The following is a 23,237-nucleotide window of genomic DNA, read 5'->3' on the forward strand; positions in this document are numbered from 1 at the left end:
GGCATCTTCTGCAGATTCTGGAATGCATTTCCTGTGAATGGGGGTGGCTACTGTATGATATAACACAAATGTGTTTTTGCTTCATAAATTAATTTACTAAATTAAAAGAAAAATAAATAAAATAATGAAAATAAAATAAATATTCAGTCACATTAGCCACACTTCAGATGTGTAAGAGCTATAGATGGCCATTGGTTGCCATAGTGAACAGCACTGACTTAGATAATGATTTTTAACTTTTGTATTTCCTAAACATGAATTTAATTATATGACTTTCCCACAAATATTATCTTTAGATATCTCATAATTTTGATAATGCTACATATTCTTGTCACATGGTTCAAAATTTTCTCTAATACCTCTCTGATTCCTTTCTTGACCAGTTGACTATGTTTATAAATATTACTTAATTTCCAAATATTTAGTTACTTTCTAGTCCTTTGTCTATTAATGATTCTTACTTAGTTCCATTATAATCATAACACATACATCCAAGAATTTAATCCTGTGGAATGCCTTTGGAACTTCCTTTATGCTATACTAATAGTCAATTCTGTAAATATTTCATGTATTTTTGAGAACATTACTTACTGTGAACTTGGGTTCAGTGTTTAACATTTATAAGCAGGTAAAATGAACAAAGCTGGAGTTTTTTATATTTTTGTAAAAAATTATATAGTTTATGACATTTTAGTTATTTTAATTTTCAATGTTATAATTTCCTTTTGGTTTTTTTAGATTTTCTATTTCATTTTTTGATGTTTCTATTTTGTTCATACATTGCTTTCTTGAATTCTCCACATCTTCCTTTAGTTCTTTTAGCAGCTTCAAGACAGTTGTCCTAAAATCTTTGTATAGTAGATATGCCACTAAGTCTTTTGCAGCGACAGTTTCTGTTGACTTATTTTGAATGAAGCATACTTTATTGTTTCTCTTTATGACCTGTGATTTTTTTGTTGAACACTAGACATTTGAATCTAATTTGTTAACTCTGGAATTAAGATTCTTCCCCTTGCTCTGAGCTGCTGTTTTTTGTTATTGTTTTCTGTTTTCATTTTGTTTTGATTGTTGTAGTCATCCTCTGTGCCAAGTATCAGTCTGAGTATAAATATAAGGTTTTCTCAGTTCTTTTCTAGCCTGTTCATTTTTCTGAGTATGCACAGTTACTTTCTAAATACTCCTTTATATGAATTTTAATTTAGAATGTTCTAGACATATAAAGGGCAGAGGGGAAAGTCATTTCAGTCAGAGAGAAAGAGCTTACAGCTACAAGGAGACGTATTATAGCAATAGCCCTCTGTCTTTTACCTGCATCTCTGTGATTAGAAGCCAAAGCCAGGCATCAGAGTACAGATCCCTAATATTTGGTGAATATTGGAGAAAGGATCTTTTACGCATCTTGGCTCCTGAAAGCTGTGTGCAAGCTGCTCCAAGAATAATGCGTATAGCTGTCTGTCATGAGGTTGGGAGGTATGGGATGGGTGGCTGTTACTGTGCTAAAAGCAAAAATTACAGAAATGAAGAGCAATTCACTGCATCCTTCTTAGATATAAGCTTTACTTAGAGTACCAAACTGATTATAAGACACAGACTCTACTAGTGCTGTTGTTGTCTATGTAAAGAGACAAGTTCCTGGTGCTCCCTATGCCAACAACTTCCCCAAATTATTTCAAAGATCTACTCATTTTCATGATACACTTGTACACTCTAATGAAGAACACCTTTAATTAGAATAGATTCATATTCAAAGCCAATATACATCTTTCCTTTAGCATTAATCAGTGTATCAGGTATCAGGTTTTAAATACCCATTATCTACTAAATTTGCACACAATTTCTTATAATGGACGCATTCTAAATTTTAAAAATCATCTTTAACATTGATTTTTCCTATGTTGGAAGTATAAAAAAACTATATCCATAAGATATAAATATGGTTTGTTGAAATTATTTTTGTTTTGTTTTTAATTGATTGATGATCATGGTTGAACTATAATATTGTTATAATGTATGACTTTCAGGTGTACAACTTAGTGATTCAATATTATATATACATACTCATTTAAAATTACTACAAAAGCAACAAGAATAAACTACTGAATAGTTCCATAAATATAAAAAGTCACATATATCTATAAAATCATATGTAATTACATAAAGAATTACAAGAGGGTAAGGCAATTTTATGTAGCAATAAGAGAATATTGAAGAAAAGGTTTTGGAAAAAAATTGACTTTTGAATGAAAAGAAGAACAATTGAAATAAAATATTGTATGTAGATTAAATAGGAATTGATGATATATTTGAAAGTTATTACATAAAAAGGAAAATATTTCTCAAAAATTATTCTGAATAGTGTGAAAAGGAAAGATCATATAAGTATGAAAGAGTTAATGAAACACTGTATATATAGTGAAATATTCTAACATAAGTTAGATTGGATATCCAGAAGTAGAAAACAAAATTAATTAATTAATTAATTTTTAAATTATTATTAGTTAAATTATTATTATAAAATCTTGGAGAAAATATAAATAAAAAGTTGTTGCTCATTTTTTATTTTCCTTAATCTTTCCTTCAGTTGTTTAACCTTCTCATAATGTTTTTACGAAGACTTTCATCTTTCTATTGCTGTTTGTAATAGGTATTCTTTGCTTGTGACAATAACAGTCTTTTCGTCAAGTTATCAATACGAATTTTAAATATCATTTACTCTACAAAACATGGTACTAACTTCCAGAAGAAACATATTTTTTTAACATAGGGATTTTTATTTTTCCCATTATAGCTGGTTTACAGTGTTATGTCAATTTTCTACTGCGCAGCAAGGTGACCCAGTCACACATACATGTATACATTTTTTTTCTCACATTATCATGCTCCATCACAAGTGACCAGACAGAAGAAACATATTTTAATCACAAATTAATCTTAAGAAAATTTTATAGATATGGGTATAACATCGTGTACTATAACTGGGGCTCTGGGAAGTACTTCAAATGCCACTGGCCAGTATCACAAGCCTGATAATTCTGAGAATAGACTTTTGGACCAATCATCCAAGGTTTAAATCAAGACCTATGTGTGAATCTAAAACACAACAAATCAACATTCTCATAATCTTTGTTGCAAAGTGTCTCTAGTTACAATATAGGTGTCATATATAATGCTTAATTTAAAAGTTTATTTTGAGAATGAAATGAGCCTCTCTATATAAGGTTAGATATACATCTGATCTAAAACTCTCAAGAGACATTAGCTGCCCTGGAGGCAATGATTACCTTAGTGGAGATAGCAGTCAAAAAGTAAAGAAAAAAGATGGCTTCAATCATAAACAGGTATATGGACTAAATTATACTCAACTTTATCTGGTAGGTGTAAAGTCCTGAAAATTAGGTTAGCTTATTTAAAGGCAAAGTCCACGTTGTCATGCATATAGTGTATTCTCAACTTGTCTGGAGTACAGTCGAGAAATGTGGTCTCTAGGTGATTATGAGGCAGGTGGTTCATTGAGAGCTTTCATTTGAATCTAGGAATCTTTGCGATCAGTTTTTTATTTTAAACAGCTTGCTGTGTTAACTGTATTGAGGACGGGTTTTTGATGCTGGAGTTAGGAAGACAGCATGGAGAGATAATCTTGTAAACTCATTGAGTTACTTGAGAGTTAAAATGCGATAGTGAACATGTATGCAAAGCTCAGGTAACTTGTTCCGGAGATATTTTGGAGAACAAAGTGGCACAAACTGTTAAACACTTGGATATCTGGTATTAATGAAATTACTTTTTTTCTTTTAAAGTTGGGTCTTTTAGGGACTTCTCCTCTGCTTACTCCTGCACAAATTCACTCATATTTTAATACCTTTTAAGAGTATTACTGTTATCCTCTCCAATGAAAAAAAAAAAAAGACCTATAAAGAAATCTCTGTCCATGTTGCTACAAATGGCATTATTTTGTTCTTTTTTATGACTGAGTAGTGTTCCATTGTGTATATATACCACATCTTCCTAATCCAATCATCTGTCAATGGAAATTTAGGTTGTTTCCATGTCTTGGATATTGTGAACAGTTCTGCAATGAACATGCAGGTGCATGTGTCTTTTTCAAGGAAAGTTTTGTCTGGATGTATGCCCAAGAGTGGGATTGCTGGGTCATATGGTAGTTCTATGTATAGTTTTCTAAGGTACCTCCGTACTATTCTCCACAGTGGTTTTACCAGCTTACATTCCCACGAACAGTGCAGGAGGGTTCCCTTTTCTCCACACCTCCTCCAGCATTTGTTATTTGTGGACTTATTAATGATGTCATTCTGACTGGTGTGAGGTGGTATCTTGTGGTGGTTTTGATTTGCATTTCTCTAATAATCAGTTATATTGAGCATTTTTTCATGTGCTTGTTGGCCTTCTATATATCTTCCTTGAAGAAATGTCTATTCAGGTCTTTGTCTGTTTTTCAATCGGGTTGTTGGCTTTTTTGCTGTTGAGTTTTATAAGTTGCTTATATATTTTAGAGATTAAGCCCTTGTCAGTTTCATCACCTGAAACTATCTTATCCCATTCCATAGGTTCTTTTTTTTTAATGGTTTCCTTTGTTGTGCAAAAGTTTGTCGGTTTGATTAGGTCCCATTGGTTTATTTTTGCTTTTATTTCTGTTGCCTTGGGAGACTGACCTAAGAAAACATTTGTCTGGTTGATGTCAGAGAATGTTTTCCCTATGCTCTCTTCTAGGAGTTTTATGGTGTTTTGTGTTATGTTTAAGTCTTTAAACCATTTTAAGTTTATTTTTGTGCCTGGTGTGATGGTGTGTTCCAATTTCATTGATTTACATGCGGCTGTCCAGTTTTCCCAGCACCACTTGTTTCCATTTTATATTCTTGCCTCCTTTGTTGAAGATTAAGTGACTGGGTGTCTGGGTTTATTTCTGGGTTCTCTTTTCTGTTCCATTGGTTTCTATGTCTGTTTTGATACCACACCGCTGTTGATTAGAGAAATGCAAATCAAAACTACCACCTCCCACCTGTCAGAATGGCCATCATTAACAGGTCAACAAATAGCAAATGCTGGAGAGGGTATGGAGAAAAGGGAACCTTATTACACTGTTGATGGGAATGTAAATTGGTACAACCACTGTGGAAGACAGTATGGAAGTACCTCAGAAAACTAAATATAAAACAACCATATGACCCAGCAATCCCACTCTTGGGCATACATCCAGACAAAACTTTCCTTGAAAAAGACACACGCACCCACATGTTCATTGCAGAACTATTCACAATAGCCAAGACATGGATATAACCTAAATGTCCATTGACAGATGATTGGATTAGGAAGATGTGGTGTATATACACACAATGGAATACTACTCAGCCATAAAAAGAACAAAATAATGCCATTTTACAGCAACATGGTTGGAACTAGAGACTCTCATCCTAAGAGAAGTAAGTCGAAAAGAGAAAGGCAAATACCCTATGATATCACTTATATCTGGAACCTAATATATGGCACAAATGAATCTTTCTACAGAAAAGAAACTCATGGACTTGGAGACCAGACCTGTGGTTGCCAAATGGGAGGGGGAGGGAGTAGGATGGACTGGGAGTCTTGGGTTAATAGATGCAAACTCTTGCATTTGGACTGGATAAGCAATGAGATCCTGCTATATAGCACAGGGAACTATATCTACTCACTTGTGATGGAACATGATGGAGAATGATGTGAGAAAAAAAGTATATATGCATATATGTATGACTGGATCACTTTGCTGTGCAGTAAATTGACAGAATAATGCAAATCAACTGTACTAGAGAAAATAAAAATCATAAAATAAAAAAATTAAATCTGTGTTACTTGTTAGAGACCCAATTTAATAAAAAAAATGCAGCAGTAGTAAACTACCTAGGGTTTCAGAATAAAGAGGCCTACGTAGTAGTTTTAATAGATATGATGTGAAGTAGTATTTCATAGACTACCTGAAATAACAGAGAAGACAGATGATGTAATTTTAACTTGCCTGAGAATGGGAAGAAGTGAGAATGGGGACATCTTAGATTAAATGTACTAGATCCTTATCATCCTCTTTGGTAAATAAGTAGTAGATGGGACAGTTTAAAATACATAAGCATTCATTATACCTGAATGATTAATTAGCGGTTTAATCCAGAGATTATGCATTTTTATGCAAATTCATCCAGGTTGATACATAACAGAATCAAAACTCAAAAGATTATTGACAGAACCTCAGGTTTTACTTCTATTGGATTGTCTCAATATATTATATGTGGTCTTGGTTTTTTTTTTTTGTTTTCTGTGTTCTTAAAATTTCTGAAAATTAGATAGTACCCTAGGATTATTATATCTATTTTCTCAAAATGGAAAAAGGTTAGGAGTTCCCGTCGTGATGCAGCGGAAGTGAATCCAACTAGGAACCATGAGGTTGTGGGTTTGATCCCTGGCATTGTTCAGCGGGTTAAGGATCCAGCGTTATGGTGAGCTGTGGTGTAGGTTGCAGACACAGCTCGGATCTGGTGTTGCTGTGGCTCTGGTGTTGTTGTGGCTCTGGTGTAGGCCAGCAGCTACAGCTCTGATTAGACCCCTAGCCTGGGAACCCCCAAATGCCATGAGTGCAGCCCTAAAAAGGACAGAAGACAAAAAAATAAATTAAAAGTTAAAAATGATAATGAAAACATGTAACCAATTATTTTAATAGTCGTCATTTTATTGAAATCATATTCATGACATATATCTTTTACAATCCAGTTTATTAAGTTGTACAAAAATCTGTAAAATTGTTCAGTAAACTTCGTACTATATGTATTTTCCCCTGCATTTTATTCTGCTTTATTAAGTAGTATTTTTCAAACAGGTTTTATTCCATAACCTATATGGGAGAAAAAGAATGGATATAAATATATATATATATACATTTATGCATATATATGTATATATTTATAACTTATTCTCTCTGATGTACACCTGAAAACTTATTCAATCCTCAACTGTCCTCCAATAAAATTTTAAAAAATGTTTTATTCAAATCAAGACCCATGGTTAAAATGAAAAGGAAATGAAAAAGAAATTATGGTTTAATGCATATATATTTCTAGAAAAAATTCATGAAACATGGTGTATATCTATGAGAATATTTTTATTGTTTTTAATTTTTTTTTGTCTTTTGTCCTTTTAGGGCCACATCAATGGCAAATGGAGGTTCCCAGGCTAGGGGTCTAATTGGAGCTATAGCTGCCAGCCTACACCAGAGCCACAGCAACGCCAGATCCAAACCGTGTCTGCAACCCACACCAGAGCTCACAGCAATGCCGGATCCTTAACCCACTGAGCAAGACCAGGGATTTAACCCGCAACCTCATGGTTCCCAGTCAGATTCGTTTCTGCTGCTCCACGATGGTAACTCCTGTTTTTAATATTTAAAAATTTTGGTTATGACACAGAAATTGATTTGAGTCAGTCAAATTCAGACTATGACCTACAGTTTAAAAATTCTTAAGATAATGTTTAGTTTATTATACTGTTTTGGCTTTGCTGATACGAATCATACCTATATAACTACATATCTATATTTATGACAATCTGAAAAGAATAAATACAATGGGTCAACATTACCCTTATTTACTGTTATTTACAAAGTCTCCAATAAATTTGAGCAGTATCCCAAATTATTGAATGGAGATTTTAGGGGATGGAATCACCAAATAACTATTGCATTTCAATATCAATTTTCAAACTAAACCAGTAAGACAACTAGTTTCTATGGAGAGTGATTTAACATAACAATTATTTTTTAAGATAATTTTTTTCTAACTTGATCATTGAGATTAATGGTTAATCTCTACTACATTATAGTCCTTTCATTAAATAGTGTGTGCACCAATAAAATAGTGGAACTACAAAAAACATAAATGAATGTCTTACATAGGTTGTAAATAAGTATAGTAAAGCATGGTAATAATGATTACATTATACGCTACATTAGTATAATTTAAATAAAAATCATTTAATGCTTGGCTAATAAAAATGAAAAGACTTTGAAAAACTTAGGTCAACTTCTTTCATATATTCATAGGAAAAGGAAATGAGAAAAAAAATACCCATTGAGGAATATAAAGAAAATTAGCTTCTTTAGAGCAAAGATATTTGTGAAAATGACATGTGAAAAGAAAGATGAATATTAAAGCAATGAAAGCAAAAAATAGACGTTACATTCAAAAACACTGTTTTTAGTAGAGTCTCCTTTGTTCCTTTCTTTTATACATAAAAAACAGCAAATTCATTTGTTTGAGAAAGAAATAACCCTGTGTATCATATTCATAAAGGCTTTTTTCACTTGTTGGTTATGTAACCAACAATAGTGGTGCAACAGAGGTATTAAGTAGGGCACTTCCCTTGTAAAAAGATATTCTTTGTTTGACTGAAGGTTTAACATACATGAAGATGCAGCTGCCATAAGAAAGGGATATCACAATCATGTGAGATGAACACGTTGAGAAAGCTTTTTTCCTCTGATTAATTGATGGGAATTTTAGAATTGTTAATGCAATATAGATATATGATATTATCACTACTGCTAATGTGACCACAAGTGTCACCACAGCTGAGATGAATCCTATAGTCTCAATGAGATGTGTGTCTGAGCAGGAGATCTGTAGGAGGGGAGTTGGGTCACACCCAAAATGATCAATAATGTTGGAAGCACAAAAGTCAAGCTTTAGAACTAGGAGGAGAGGTACAAAGATGGTAAAGAACCCAGCGATCCAACAACTGAGGACAAGCTGAATGCAGATCTTACTGTTCATGATGGCTGTGTAATGCAGGGGCTTACAGATGGCAACATAGCGGTCATAGGACATTGCTGCCAGCAAGTAAAATTCAGATGCTCCAAGAAGGAAGGCAAAAAAACAATTGAACAAAACAGTTGTTATAGGAAATGGTTTTGCCTCCAGTTGCCAGCATAACCAACAATTTAGGGATGCATGTAGTAGTAAAGGAAATTTCCAAGAAGGAAAAATTCCAAAGGAAAAAATACATGGGTGTCTTGAGGTGAATATCCACCAGGGTGAGTAGGATAATGATCAGATTTCCAGGGATGCTTAGCAAGTAGGTGAGAAGAAGGAAGGTAAATAATACAACTTTCAGTTGTGGGTCATCATTCAAACCTGCTAGTATAAACATGATCACTCTTGTATGGTTTCCCATTAATGCTCTTTACTTACAAATATCTACATAGGATAAAAAAAAATAGAAGGGAATAAAACAGTGATCTCATTGGGAAAAGAACAGGGATAAATATTGGTTAAGGAAAAGTTATCGAAGTGACATTTCACATAAAATAACACAGTCCTCATTCATGTTTTAATGATGGTTATGCCAGGAGGAGAAATAGTTTGCATTTCTAGAGTATCTGCACAGAGAATTCAATGTTTAGTTTCCAGTTTTACCACAGAATAACCTATGTAATTATATTAATGGTTCATTGACTTTATGTAAATAAATTCAAGGAAAATTGGGGGAACTTTCAACATGGAAAAATGCTTTTTCCACTTAGTTTTGGACAACAGTTGTGATACAGGCCATTTCTTGTTAAATTAAGAGGTTTGCATAATACGAGCAAATGAATACCTGTCAGAGGAGTATATCAGCCTAGGTTTTGTATTTAACAGTTACACACACACACACTCACACACACACACACACACACAGAGAAACATACACATCTCAAACATCATCATCATCAATAAATAGGGTTAGTACAGTTTTACCATTTTACTCAAAATCAAATGTCTGATTCTTGTGTCATTTACTGTCATGATAAATGAGATCCATTTTCAGATAAATGAATATAGTGATGGGGAATGTATTTATTTGCTATTCTTATTGATATTTCCATTATCTAAATCTCTGTTACCATCTCTACTCTTCCCAATTTGTATCCCTCACCCCCCCAAAAAAAGAAAGAACATCCTGGTAATTTTAATGTGTGTAACAAGAAATAGCAGTTTTCCTTTATAGGTTTTGATGCTGAAACTAGACCAGATGAAGTGAAAAAGAAAAAATAGGATATAGGAACAGATAGAAATATATAAATATGTGTTCAAAAAGTTGTATGAGGTGTGAGGAATTAAAAAGAAGAAAAAGGTAGATGACACAAACATTTGGAAACATAGACTATGCTCTTGGATTGGAAGAATCAATATTGTCAAAATGACTACTACCCAAGGCAATCTAAAGATTCAATGTAATCCCTATTAAATTACCAAGAACATCCTTCATGGAACTAGAATAAAATATTTTAAAATTTGTATGGAAACACAAAAGACCCCAAATAGCCAAAGCATTATTGAAAAAAAAAGACAGAAATGGAGGAATCTTGTTCCCTGACCTCAGACTCTACTACAAAGCTACAGTTACCAAAACAGTATGCTACTGGCACAAAAACAGAATTATAGATCAATGGAACAGGATAGAAGGCCCAGAAATAAACCTGAGCACCTTTAGTCAACTAATCTATGACAAAGGAGGAAAAAACATACAGTGAAAGAAGGAGAGTCTCTTCAATAAGTGGTGCTGGGAAAACTGAACAGCTACATGTAAAAAACAAAATTCAAATACTTTATAACACCATATACAAAAATAAACTCAAAATGGATTGAAGAACTAAATATAAGGCTAGATACTATAGAATTCCTAGAGGAAAACATAAGCAGAATACTATTTTACATAAATCACAGCAATATCTTGTTTGATCCATCTCCTAGAATAAAGACAATAAAGACACAAATAAATCAGTGGACCTAATTAGAAGATTTTGCAAGCAAAAGAAACCATTTAAACAAGAAAAGTTAACCAACAGAACTGGAGACAATCTTTGCAAATGATGCAACCAAAAAGGGCCTAATCTCCAAAATACACAAACTACTCATACAACTCAACAAGGAAAAAAACAAACAACCCAATCGAAAAATGGGTAGAAGACTCAAATAGATATTTCTCCAAAGAAGATGTATAAATCACCAGTAGCCACATAAAAAGGTCCTCAACATCACTAATTATTAGAGAAATGCAAGTCAAAACTACAACAAGGTACCACTTCACACCAGTCAGAATGGCCATAATTAAAATATCTTTGAAAAACGAATGCTGAAGAGGGTGTGGAAAAAAGGGAGCCCTTCTTCACTGTTTGTGGCAATATAATTTAGTACAACTGCTATGGAAAATAGTATGGAGGTACCTCAGAAAACTAAATGTAGAACTACCATATGATGCAGCAATCCCACTCCTGGGCATATATCTGGTCAAACTTTCATTCAAAAAGATACATGCACCTCCGTGTTCTTTGCAGCACTATTCACAATAGTCAAGACGTGAAAAGAACCTAAATGTCCATTATCATTTAATCCGGATGAATGGATTAAGAAGATGTGGTACTTATATACAATGGGATATTACACAGTCATTAAAAGAATAAAATAATGCCCTTTTCTGCAGCATAGACACAACTAGAAATTCTCATACTAAGTGAACTAAGTTAGGAAAAGAAAGACAAATAAAATATGAAATAATTTATATGTAGAATCTAAAATATGGCACAAATGGTTCTATCTACAAAACAGAAACAGATCACAGATGTGGTGAGCATCTTGTGGTTGCTGGTGAGCAGGGGGAGGGAGTGGAATGGACTGGGAGTTTGGGATCGGTAGCAAACTACGACATTTAGAATGGATAAGCTAATAGGTTCCTATGGTATAAAACAGGGAACTAGGTTCAATCTCTTGGGGTAGAATATGATGGAAGATGCTATGAGGAAAAAATGTGTATATACATATCACAGGGTCATTTTGCTGTACAGCAGAAACTGACAACATTATACTAAGTCAACTCTAATTTTTTAAGAAAAGAGAAAGGTATAGGCAAAGCTAGAAAGGCAAGATAGATTTTTAGTGAAAACATAGTGAGTTTGAGTAAAAACGTTTTAAAAGATTAAAAAATGTAAATAGTAATTAAAATTTAATAGAACAAAAATTTATAGATTAGTAATTAAAATGTATAACTTAGTAAGTGAAATTAGTAAATAAAAACTGGAAGAAGAAAATGTTGACCACTGAAATTTCTCTTCACCTACTTCTATTCTTTAAACTTGCCATTTTACTCTGTTTAAAATACAGATTAAAATGATGAATAATTTTGTGATCAACATGCCTAAGAGATAAGGAGTATTTGGTAAATCGTAAATACATAATAAGTCTCAGAAGTATTGACAAAATTTTAGGAGGCATATATTTCCCTATCATAAGGTATTCAGATGTATAGCTAACATGCAATTAATGAAACGTTAACTAACTACAACTGGTTTCAACACTGAACATATATCAAGTGAGAGAGTTACATTGTTTAGGTTTGTACCGCTATCAAATTGGGTATCAGGATGAAGTTTGAAAAGTGTATTTTATAAAGCTGCCTTCTTAAAAGTGAAATGTTTTGTATGAATACTTTTAGACCAGATATAGTGTATTTCTTTAACAAAAAAAGATTAATGATATCTCTAGGAAAATTTTCCTTCCCCAGTATCTTCATCATCACACATATAAAATGATTAAGGTTTTGTGATGGACACTAGATAAGACAATTTATTTCTATGTTGATAATATAAGGGTTTTATTTCTAATCTCTGAAATATTTATTATTATTATTATTATTATCATTGAAAAAGCAAATATGTAATTATTATTGAAAAGGCAAATATGTAAATAAAAATAAACATATAAGGACAAGTAACATTTGTTTCCAGTAATATTCTGAGGAGTTTACAGGATTCTAAGATAAGGCAATGAGATCTGCTGTCAAAATCATGAAATTAGTAATGCAGATAAATATGAGTAACAGAAAAGACTATTATTTTCTCTGGGCATTCATTTTACATTCACGTAAATTTGCAGCAATGTATTGTAAATGTTTCTTTATTTACACAAAATGACTCACCAACAACTATATAGGAAGGCATATATCTAAACACCTGAATCAAAATTTTATGGTGTCAGAGTTCCTGTCATGGCTCAGCGGTTAATGAATCCGACTAGGAACCATGCGGTTGCAGGTTCAATCCCTGGCCTTGCTCAGTGGGTTAAGGATCCAGCATTGCCGTGAGCTGTGGTGTAGGTCATAGATGCGGCTCGGATCCCGCATTTCTGTGGCTGTGGTGTAGGCCGGTGGCTACAGCTCCGATTAGCCCCCTAGCCTGGGAACCTCCATATGATGTGGGTGTGGCCCTAGAAAGAACAACCACCACAAATTTATGGTGTCAAATTATCTTTGTCTCAACTCCAACAATTTCACTCAGAAATTCTTCCCAACACACACTGTAAAAACATTAATAAAGTTCACATTTCAAAATCAATAGAAGTCAGCCTATGAAAGCAAAAATGTTTAGTTGTGTTAGATATTGTGAAAGTGAGATAAATTTAAAAAGGAAAAGTTTTTGAATACTAAATTATCAATGTATCCCATATGCCTTCCTTCAACGGTTTCCATAAAACAATATTTAAAAGGTTAGATAAAGGAGGTTAATCTTAATGGTAAAAATAGAACAAAAGTGGATTAAAATATATCTAATAGGAAATATGATTTTAGAATTTTTGACATGCCAATTATTTTCATATTTTTCAGTCCTAAATCAGGTTGCAAATAATATTTACAATTTCAGATGTATTTTTAAGAAGAAGTAAACACAGATTTATTCAGAGAGAATCCTCTCTGATCAGTATTTACCTCTTTTGGCACCATACTGAACAGAGCACACTGATGGTCCATCCATCTCTGAAGGGATCTCAATCAACTTCTCAGTGTATGATTTATTTTTTAAATCTATTTAGAGCAACGATGTACAGGCTTTGGGTAGCACTTTTTTTTCCTCAAATTTTTTGACTAGTTTATTAAATTTTCCCATAGTATAATACTTATTGATGTAAATTACTTACATTTTTCTAAGTCACCCACTATGCCATAAAAATTAATCAACACTTGATTCCCATAGAGTGTTTATGCTTTCTGTGCCCTGAAGGAAAATACATAAGGATTATAGTGAATTCTCAAGAGGATATGAAATCCAAGAACAGTAATCCCAAAAGATCATGAAGGCACTATACAAGTGTTCTCCCCAGGCATTAAATATTTTTAAAGTGAAATCATATATTAAAAAAAATAAAAGCTTTAACTGTGTCTCCAGAGATCTCAGTACGAATTTCTCCAAAACCTGTTTTCCTTCCATGCACTCATGTTTTGAAATCACAAATGCATAGGTTGGATTTAGAAGCATAAAATAAAATACTTTTGTTGTCTTTAGTAATAAAAATTAATATAAGATGAAGAACTTAGCCTGTCAAGGAAACATTATACCTCAGGATATAAGCAACATTGTTAATACTCCAGATACACCTAATATTTCATGTGCTATATGACTTCAGTTTCTTTCCTGAAAGATGTCTTTACTCCAAATACTCATTTTGATATTTTCTGTTGGATCTTAAAGTAATAGTTAATAATACATAAGCAATCTCCCCACTTCTTCTATATTAATAAGACTATTTATGTAAATGCCTGGCCTTCCTTGTAACTTGTTGTGGCTCTGTGACTAAAGTCTGTGCAAAGGATGTAAATGGAGACACCTGGGCATCTTCTACCGCTCAACCTCTGCTAAAAGGGATTTGTCCTTCTCTTCCTCTTTATCCCCCTCACTGTGGAAAAGTAGATGTGATGCAAGCCATTGTGGAGGCATGACTGTGATCAGTCACAATGGGAATGGTGAATAAACAAGACGGAACACACCTGGGTTCCTGACATGATTGTAGACCATACCAACATAAAAACACAATGATTTTAGGAAAGTTTCAGCATACCAGCCTGAATATTTAAGTTAAGACCAAAATAAATATGTTTTGGTCTAAACTTCTCTGATATCTGTGTTTCTCCTACTTTCCCAAATCTGTATTATTTAAATCTATTTCTTTGGACTGATATTTCCTATTTGTTTAATTCCTTTGCTATGTCGCATATGCCTTCTTTCATGAGACACTTTTCTTCCTTCAATTATTGGATAAGCATTCCTAATACCAATTATTTAAGTCTTTAATTTCTTAGCTCTTTATTGAAATAATTAATTCTAATTCTTTTATAAACTTTGTAGTAAATGTATGTATATCATCTTTTTTCTATTTCTCTTATTTTCATGGGTTGTGATCTTTTGAAACTTCTTTTGGTATGCTTGTGAATTATTTAATGTATATGCAAAACTGTATAGTCATTAAAAACTTAGATGATGATTGGGCCTACAAACATGACTTAATTTATTCTGGCACACGTGTAAAGGGAGATAACCTTGACCAAAACAAGGAATGCGATTATTCAATCCTGCAGTCCATGCTTTTAGAGACGTGATGGATTCATTGTGTCTCTTTATAGAGGGCAAGATTTCAGTGCTCTGAGCTCAAAGTCTAGGTTTTGACTGAGGATCCTCCATTTTGGCAAATTGTAAATATAAAATTTTGTCTTCAGACACTAGGAGATAGCAGAGATTTCTACCTCGAATCTTTATGATTTAGATGATACTTTGCACTTGGGATGTAAAGCTTCCACTGCTTGACACTTAGAATTTATCATGTGTATTTAGGAAGAAAAACACTGCAAAACCTCAGGTTCATTAACCTTCGATTTCTTTTTACAGGGGGTATTTTCTATCCAAGACAAGTCTTGGTTTGCATTGACAGATGTGGATTCCCATCTGGTTCTCCCCAGTGACACATGAAAGAAGGCACTGGCTCACCATGTTCTGCTCAGACATTTACTACATGTTATGTTAGAAGGAACAAGAGGCTTTCAGAATATGTGGAGAATATAGTTCCTCTTACTGGGCATCTTTCTCTCCAAAACTGTGGCTCCTCAAATCCTAGGTGGTATTTTTGCTTTCTAATGACCTCAAGTCATTTTCGTTGATGGTTTGGGAGGCAGATTGTTCTTGCATAAACTCTTTTACATAGGAAAATTTAGCCAGTTTCTGCTAATGCAAATATTTTGTATTAGCATTCCACTTTTGTCAAAATAAATAAATACATGTACCCCCCATTTAAAAAACACCAAGAACAAGAGGGTTGGTGCACTACTGTTAACTAAAATCCTAACTTTATTGTATTTCATTAGTTTCTCACTAATTTCCCTTTTCTATAACACTGCCTAATCCAGTTTACTGCACAGCATTTACACAGAAAGTCCCTTAGTCTCCTCTGCATTTGATTATTTATGTCTTGTTTTTGATATACTTGTCAGTTTGGAGCATTTGTGTGTGTGTATGTGGGTGTGGGGTGTGGTTTTGTTTTATTTTCTTTTTTTTGTCAAACACTTTTTAAAAATTATCCTCTACTTGGGTTTTTCTCTCTTTAACTTTTGCCTTCTTTTTCTTCCTTTTTTTTTTCATTTTTTTGCCTTTTTTGTTTGTTTGTTTGTTTGCTTTTTAGAGCCATATCTGGAGGACATGGAAGTTCCCAGGCCAGAGGTTGAATTGGAGCCACAGCCACCAGCTTGTGCCACAACCATGGCAATGCGGGATCCACTGAGCAAGGCCAGGGATCGAACATGTATGCTCATAGATAATAGTTGGGTCTGTAACCTACTCAGCCATAAAGGTATCGCCTGTCCAACTTTTGCCTTTTAACTGTGCTATGTCTTGGTTTGGGTCTCTTTGGTGTCAAATTTTTGATACTCTCTGTGTTTCCTGGACCTGGATAATGCCTCCTTCTTCAGGTCAGGAATATATCCAGATATAATTTAATCAAATACATTTTCTGCTCTTTTCTTTCACTCTTCCCCTTCTGCAACTCCTGTAATCCCAAAATTAGTATGCATGATGTTATTCCAGAGTTCCCTTAATCTGTCCTCACTCAAAATAAATTTCATTTTCTTTTTGCTGTTCTAATAGATGATTTTTTTCTCTTCTCTCTACCACATCATGTATGTATTTTTCTATATCGGATAATCTGCTGTAAATTTCTTCGTTTACCTTTTGTCTAGTTTTTTGTTGAGGTTCTCACTTTGTCCTCTATTCTTTTCCTGGATTCAGTGAGCATTTTTATTACAATAGCTTTAAACACTGTCTGGTAAATTTCTTATCTCCATTTCATTAAGTTTTTTTTTTTTCCCCCCAGGATTTTATTTTGTTCTTTGGTTTGGAACGTAGTCCTCTGTCTTTTCATTTTAACATTCTCTGTTTCTATGAAATTAGATGAAAGAGTTACCTTCCCTGGGAACAAAGGCGTGTCCTTGTATGGGAGCATCCCTGTGCAGTCTGTGTGTGCCCAGGGGTTTTGATGGGACAACTGGATCTGGAATGAGCATGTGTTACATCTTCTCCCAGGGTGTGCTTGGAGCCACCACCTTGGTGTGGGGTAAGGCTGGTGTTGGAGGGGTTAGAGCCAGAGCCAGGTGCAAACTGGGGCTTCTCCAGGGCTATGTGGTGATCTCCCCCATGGCCAAGAGCAGGGCTGACGCCTGAAGGGTTGTGCCACAGTTTGGAATGAGCCCTGTGTCTCTCCTGTATAGCAGTTGTCTCCATCTTGGCAGGTGCAGTGCCAGAGCCCAAGGGCCAGGTGCAGTCTGGGAAGCATGCTGGGGCAGTTCTATCAGGCTGACCAAAGCACTAGGCAGTTTTCAATCTGTTGCCTCTGCACTGGGAATGGGAGCAAGCAAGTCTCTATACACACTCTTCCTGGTTTCCTGAAACCCTCTAGTAAGCCCTCCTGGTTTTCAAACTAGCTAAGAGGGCTCATCTTCTTGGTGCTTGGTCATGCTCATCAGTGAAATTGGCCTGTAACTTTCCTTTGCTGTGCAAATGCTTTTAGGTTTACTTAGATGCCATTCGTTTATTTTTGTGTTGTTTTCATTACCCTAGGAGGTGGATCAAAAAAATATTGTACTGATTTACGACAAAAAGTATTTTGCCTATGTTTTCGTCTAGGAGTTTTATATTATAAGAACTTACATGTAGGTCTTTAATCCATTTTGAGGGTGTGTGTGTGTGTGTGTGTGTGTGTGTGTGTGTGTGGTTTTAGAGTAGAATTTCAAGAACGCTGTCTGTCCACTTCTATAATTATTTCCAGCTCTTAGAGCTCTAAAAGTATTTATTGAGGTGAATAATGAATGAGTGAAAAATGAACATAGTTCTCTAAGGTCTGGGATTTCCTGATTATGAAGAATTTATCCTAGAAGATCTTGGAGCAAAGAGGTCTTGTTCCCCTGGGACATAATTTTAGAGATTAACATCCAGACCCATGTGAACCTCATGGGAAAATTAAATTACTTTAATAGTAATGTAATTTACTTTTCTACTTTACCCCTCTTTTCCTGACTCTTTCCTTCATCAGAAGATGTAGAGCAATCCTGTAGACACATAATTTTCAACCAGGGTGCCTAAGGTGCCCAAAGTAATATGAACTCATTACATGGATTTAAAATTTCATAATATCGGAATCTTCAATAGTATCCTATTTAATGAGAGTAAATTGAATAAGAAAGTGCAAGAGAAATCTCATCTGTTCTAACCTGCCCCCGATACTGACATCACTTGTTGGGCATTACCAGTGATAAAAGCAATTTCTAAGGCCATGTCTTTGGTTTATGTTCAAGTTATCTATATTGAATTGTCTGTTGCCAGCTCATGACATACATACAGCTTTCTTAGCTGTTCTCTACGTGGAGTGGAGAAACCAGGATACCTTTACCCAGATACTTTCCCCCTGTTTGATTCTTATTTACAGTATATTCATGAGATGTATTGTTACAAAATTGGTAAATTGAGAGAGAAGTGGAGGCTATTATATTGCAGAAGTATTTGTGTTCAACCTGTTGAGTAAAGACAAGATCCCTAGTGGATCCTAGTCAGGAAAAACTACCAACTTTACTGCTTAGGCTATGAATCAGTGCTTTCTCAAAAATTACCGAGAGCCACTGCCATGTCACACAAAGCTTTCCTGAACCACTCTCTACAGGGCTTCAACCTGAGACCTTCGGTATTAGTTTCCTCAGTAGTAGTCTAAAAAAACCTTTGTACAAACACTGTTTTCTTACCTCTCCAAAATAAGTTGAGTCTTGGAATCTGTTACATTAAAAAATAGTAGAAGATGTAATTCCCATTGTGGCTCAGTTGAAACAAGCCAACTACTATCCATGAGGATGCAGGTTCAATCCCTTGCCTGGCTCAGTGGGTTAAGGATCTGGCACTGCCATGAGCTGTGGTGTGGGTCACATAAGCAGCTGGGATCTGGTGCTGCTGTGGTGTAGGCTGGCAGCTGCAGCTCCAGTTTGACCCCTAGCATGGGAACTTTCAGGTGTTGCAGGTGTGGCCCTAAAAAATAAAAACAAAATAAATAGTAGAGGAAATTCATTTGTAATTTGGATGGACTCCTAACTGAGCAACAAAATGGTTGGTGGTTCATTTCTTTCTCATTAAGGGACAATTCCTGATGCCCCAACTGTGTTGGAGAATAGGAAGTGAACAGTAAAGGCACTAGGATATAAAAGAGTGACCTCTTTCAATCACTTTCCTTCTGACAGACAAATTATACTCCAGAAGCATAAAACAATAAATGTTTTCAGTGACTATTATTTAGAAATATGATGTGGGCTTTTTACACTGGTCAAAGTAAATATTTCAGTCTCAGGGAGAGATTCCTATGTGACTAAACATACCGAGATGTAAGAATAGGGTTGAGAATGCAAGCTATGAGAAAAGGATACCAGCGATTCTGCTAAATTACATCAACAAAACGGAATTAACTAAGGATACAGACGTCAGCATGGGTAAACCTCAAATACCTTATTTTGAGTAAGAAAAGCCAGACATCAAGTTCATGCTTTGTGTGTTTTTTAAAAAATTCAAGAAAAGGTATAACTCATCTATAGTGACTTGAAAGGGTGTTAGTGGGCACCTGGATCCAATGGTGGGATGACTCTGAAGGAGCAATGGGAATTACTGCACTACTTAATGTCAAGTCTCTATTTTTATTGTTCCTTGAGTATCAGTATTTGCTCAAATCCATTATTTTAAAATTATAATATGTGCTTGCATGTATGATACGCTTTTCCCAATTTTCAATTGTGGGTCATCTGTCAATCCTAGAAGAAAATTTTCTATTGACTGGAGTAAAAAATGAAAAAAGAAATTGTGGTCTAGTTAATACACATATCTTGAGAAAAAATCATGAAATGATGTGTATCTATGGAAACCTTTTTTTTGAGGTTTTATATTTTATAATTTGGTCATGATGCAGAAATTGCTCCAAAAGAGCCAAATTCCAGTTTTTGACTTATAGATCAAAATTCCTTAAGAAAATATACCTCTGGTAGGAGATACTACTATATATATCAATGTATCTTTCTTTATAATAAACCAAAAAAGAATAAATACATAAAGTTAGCATTTTTCTCCTTAAGTAAACCTTAACAGTAACAAATTTTTCAGCTATAATTTAGCACTTGTAATGTTAAAATTTCTCTAATAGAAACTAAACACTAGTTTCTATGGAAAATGTGGTAATATAATTATTTTTTTACATAATAAAATTGGGGGGGGTGGCTTTGTCCACAGCCATGAATTGAACCCATGACAAGGCAGTAACCCAAGCCACTGCAGTGACAATGCTGGATCCAATCCCGCTGAGCCATTAGAGAACTCTTAAGTAAACATTTTCTAATTCGAGCAGCAACACTAATGGTTAATCTCAACTATAATTTTCTTTCATTTCATTAAATAGAGTGTAAAAATAAATTGGTAGAACAACAAAACCATATAATTAAATGTTAGCCTTAATTAGGCTGTAACAAAGTACCAATCAAGATGGTAATAGTTATTATACAACATGCAACATTAAATAAAATGTAAATTAAACACATTTTATATTTTTGGCTAACTAGAATCTAAAAACAAAGGAAACAAAAAAATTAGCTCACTTTCAAATATTCAGAGAAAAAGGAATTGAAAAGAAAGAAAATATCTATTGAAAAATATAAAAAAATATTCCTTTGAACTAAGATTTTTTTGTCAAATAAAGCTTGAAAAAAGACAAAGATGAATATCAAGGAAATGAATATATATAAAAAAGAAAATCTGTATAGAAAGCTACCATGAATACACTGCTATTATTAGAGACTCCTTTGTTCATCTGTGCAATAACATATTCATTTGTGCAATAACATTGATTGAGAAGGAAATAACCCTGGGTATCATATTCATGAAGGCTTTTCTACTTTTTGGTCCATAAACTGTGTATGGAAGGGTCAAAAAGTGGTGCACAGAGTGGGGCAGGGTACACCGCAGTTCCCTAAGAAAAAGATACCCTTGTTTTGAAGGGTTAACATACATGAAGATGCCCCTGCCATAAGGAAGGGATATCACAATCATGTGAGAAGAACATATTGAAAAAACCATTTTTTCCTCTGTTTAGGTAAGGGGATTTTTAGAATTGTTAATGCAATATAGGTATATGACATGGTCACCATTACTAACGTTACCACAGGTGTCACTGCAGCTGAGATGTATCCCATTGTCTCAGTGAGATGTGTTTCTGAGCAGGAGATCTGCAGGAGGGGAGTTGGGTCATGGTAGCAATGATCAGCAATGTTGGAAGCGCAAAGGTCAAGCTTTAGAACTAGGAGGAGAGGTACAAAGATGGTAAGGAACCCAGCAAGCCAACAACAGAGATGCACATTTTACTGTTCAGGATGGATGTGTAATGCAGGGGCTTACAGATGGCAACATAGTGGTCATAGGACATTGTTGCCAGCAAGTAAAATTCAGATACTCCAAAAAGGAAGAAAAAGAAAACAATTGGTCAGTATAGCTATTATAGGAAATGGTTTTGTCCCCAGCTGCCGTCATAACCAACAATTCAGGGATGCATATACTAGTAAAGAGAATTTCTAAGTAGAAAAGGATTCTGAAAGAAAATATACATGGGTATCTTGAGGTGGCTATCCACAAGGCTACGTATGTGTGCCCTTTTCCCCCTCTCCCTCCTTTGAATGTCTAGGACATTCAAAAGTAAATACATATACAGTGAAAATTAGAAAGTAAATCTGCATGCTCCAGAAGCACTGAATGATATTTTCAGTGACAGTCATTTCAAAATATGATATGGACTTTTTACAGGAGTCAAAGTAAATATTTCATTCTTGGAGAGAGGTTCCTCAGAGAATAAGCACACCAAGGTGAATGAATAGGGGAAGGAAACCAAGCTGTAAGGAAAGGACAACGGAAATCGTCCCAAATTACATGGGAAAAATGGAATGAATTAGGGATGCAGGCAATGGCATGGGTAAACATCAAAAATTTTATGTCGAGTAAGGAAAGCCAGACATCAAGCCAGACATGCTTGGTATGTTTTTAATAAAAAATTTAAGAAAAGGAGTTCCCATCATGGCGCGGAGGAAACGAATCCTACAAGGAACCATGCAGTTGTGGGTTTGATCCCTGGCCTCACTCAATGGGTTGAGGATCCGGTGTTGTCCTGGAGGGTGGTGTTGGTCGCAGACACGGCTCGGATCCCGCTTTGCTGTGGCTGTGGTGTAGGCCTTCGGCTACAGCTTGGATTAGAGCCCTAGCCTGGGAACCTCCACGTGCTGCAGGTGCAGCCCTAGAAAGACAAAAAAAAAAAAAACAAATTAAGAGAAGACATAACTCATCTATAGTGTCTGAAAGGATGTCACTGGGTACGGGAATCCGATAATGGGATGAGCAGAAATGACTGTGAAGATGCTGAAGGAATTATTGAATTACTAAGTGTAAATGCTCTCTATTTTTATTGTTCTATGGGTCTCAATATTTGTTCAATCTATTGGTTTAAAATTATTTTATGTGCTTGTATGATCAATAGACTTAATAAATTGGATTAAATTAGCAACTGGAATGAATCAGGACATTTTAAATTTACAAATGGAATAAAATACATGGAAAGCTCTCCAAACTCAAATATAAATAATTATACCTTGAATTTCTTCCATGGGTTATTATCATTTGTAGGCCTGAGATTCTAATATTACATAAGCAAATTTAACCAAAGCCTGGAGTTCAATTATTTCTGCAGAAAAAAATAACTGAAGATGTTTACATAACCTTATTTAATCATTGAATCTCTCTAGGGGAAACTTAGTAGAATCTAAGTTCCTTTGCACAATTTATACCTCTGAATACA

At 34.5% G+C, this 23,237-nt stretch overlaps 1 pseudogene; it reads right to left on the minus strand.

Annotated features, from left to right (window-relative positions):
• Positions 1–8,281: 8,281 nt before the first annotated feature.
• On the minus strand, positions 8,282–9,207 carry LOC125131015 (olfactory receptor 6C3-like; annotated as a pseudogene).
• Positions 9,208–23,237: the final 14,030 nt, after the last annotated feature.

This window comes from Phacochoerus africanus, chromosome 7 (genome assembly GCF_016906955.1).
Source record: "Phacochoerus africanus isolate WHEZ1 chromosome 7, ROS_Pafr_v1, whole genome shotgun sequence".
In the NCBI taxonomy this organism is placed as follows: domain Eukaryota; kingdom Metazoa; phylum Chordata; class Mammalia; order Artiodactyla; family Suidae; genus Phacochoerus; species Phacochoerus africanus.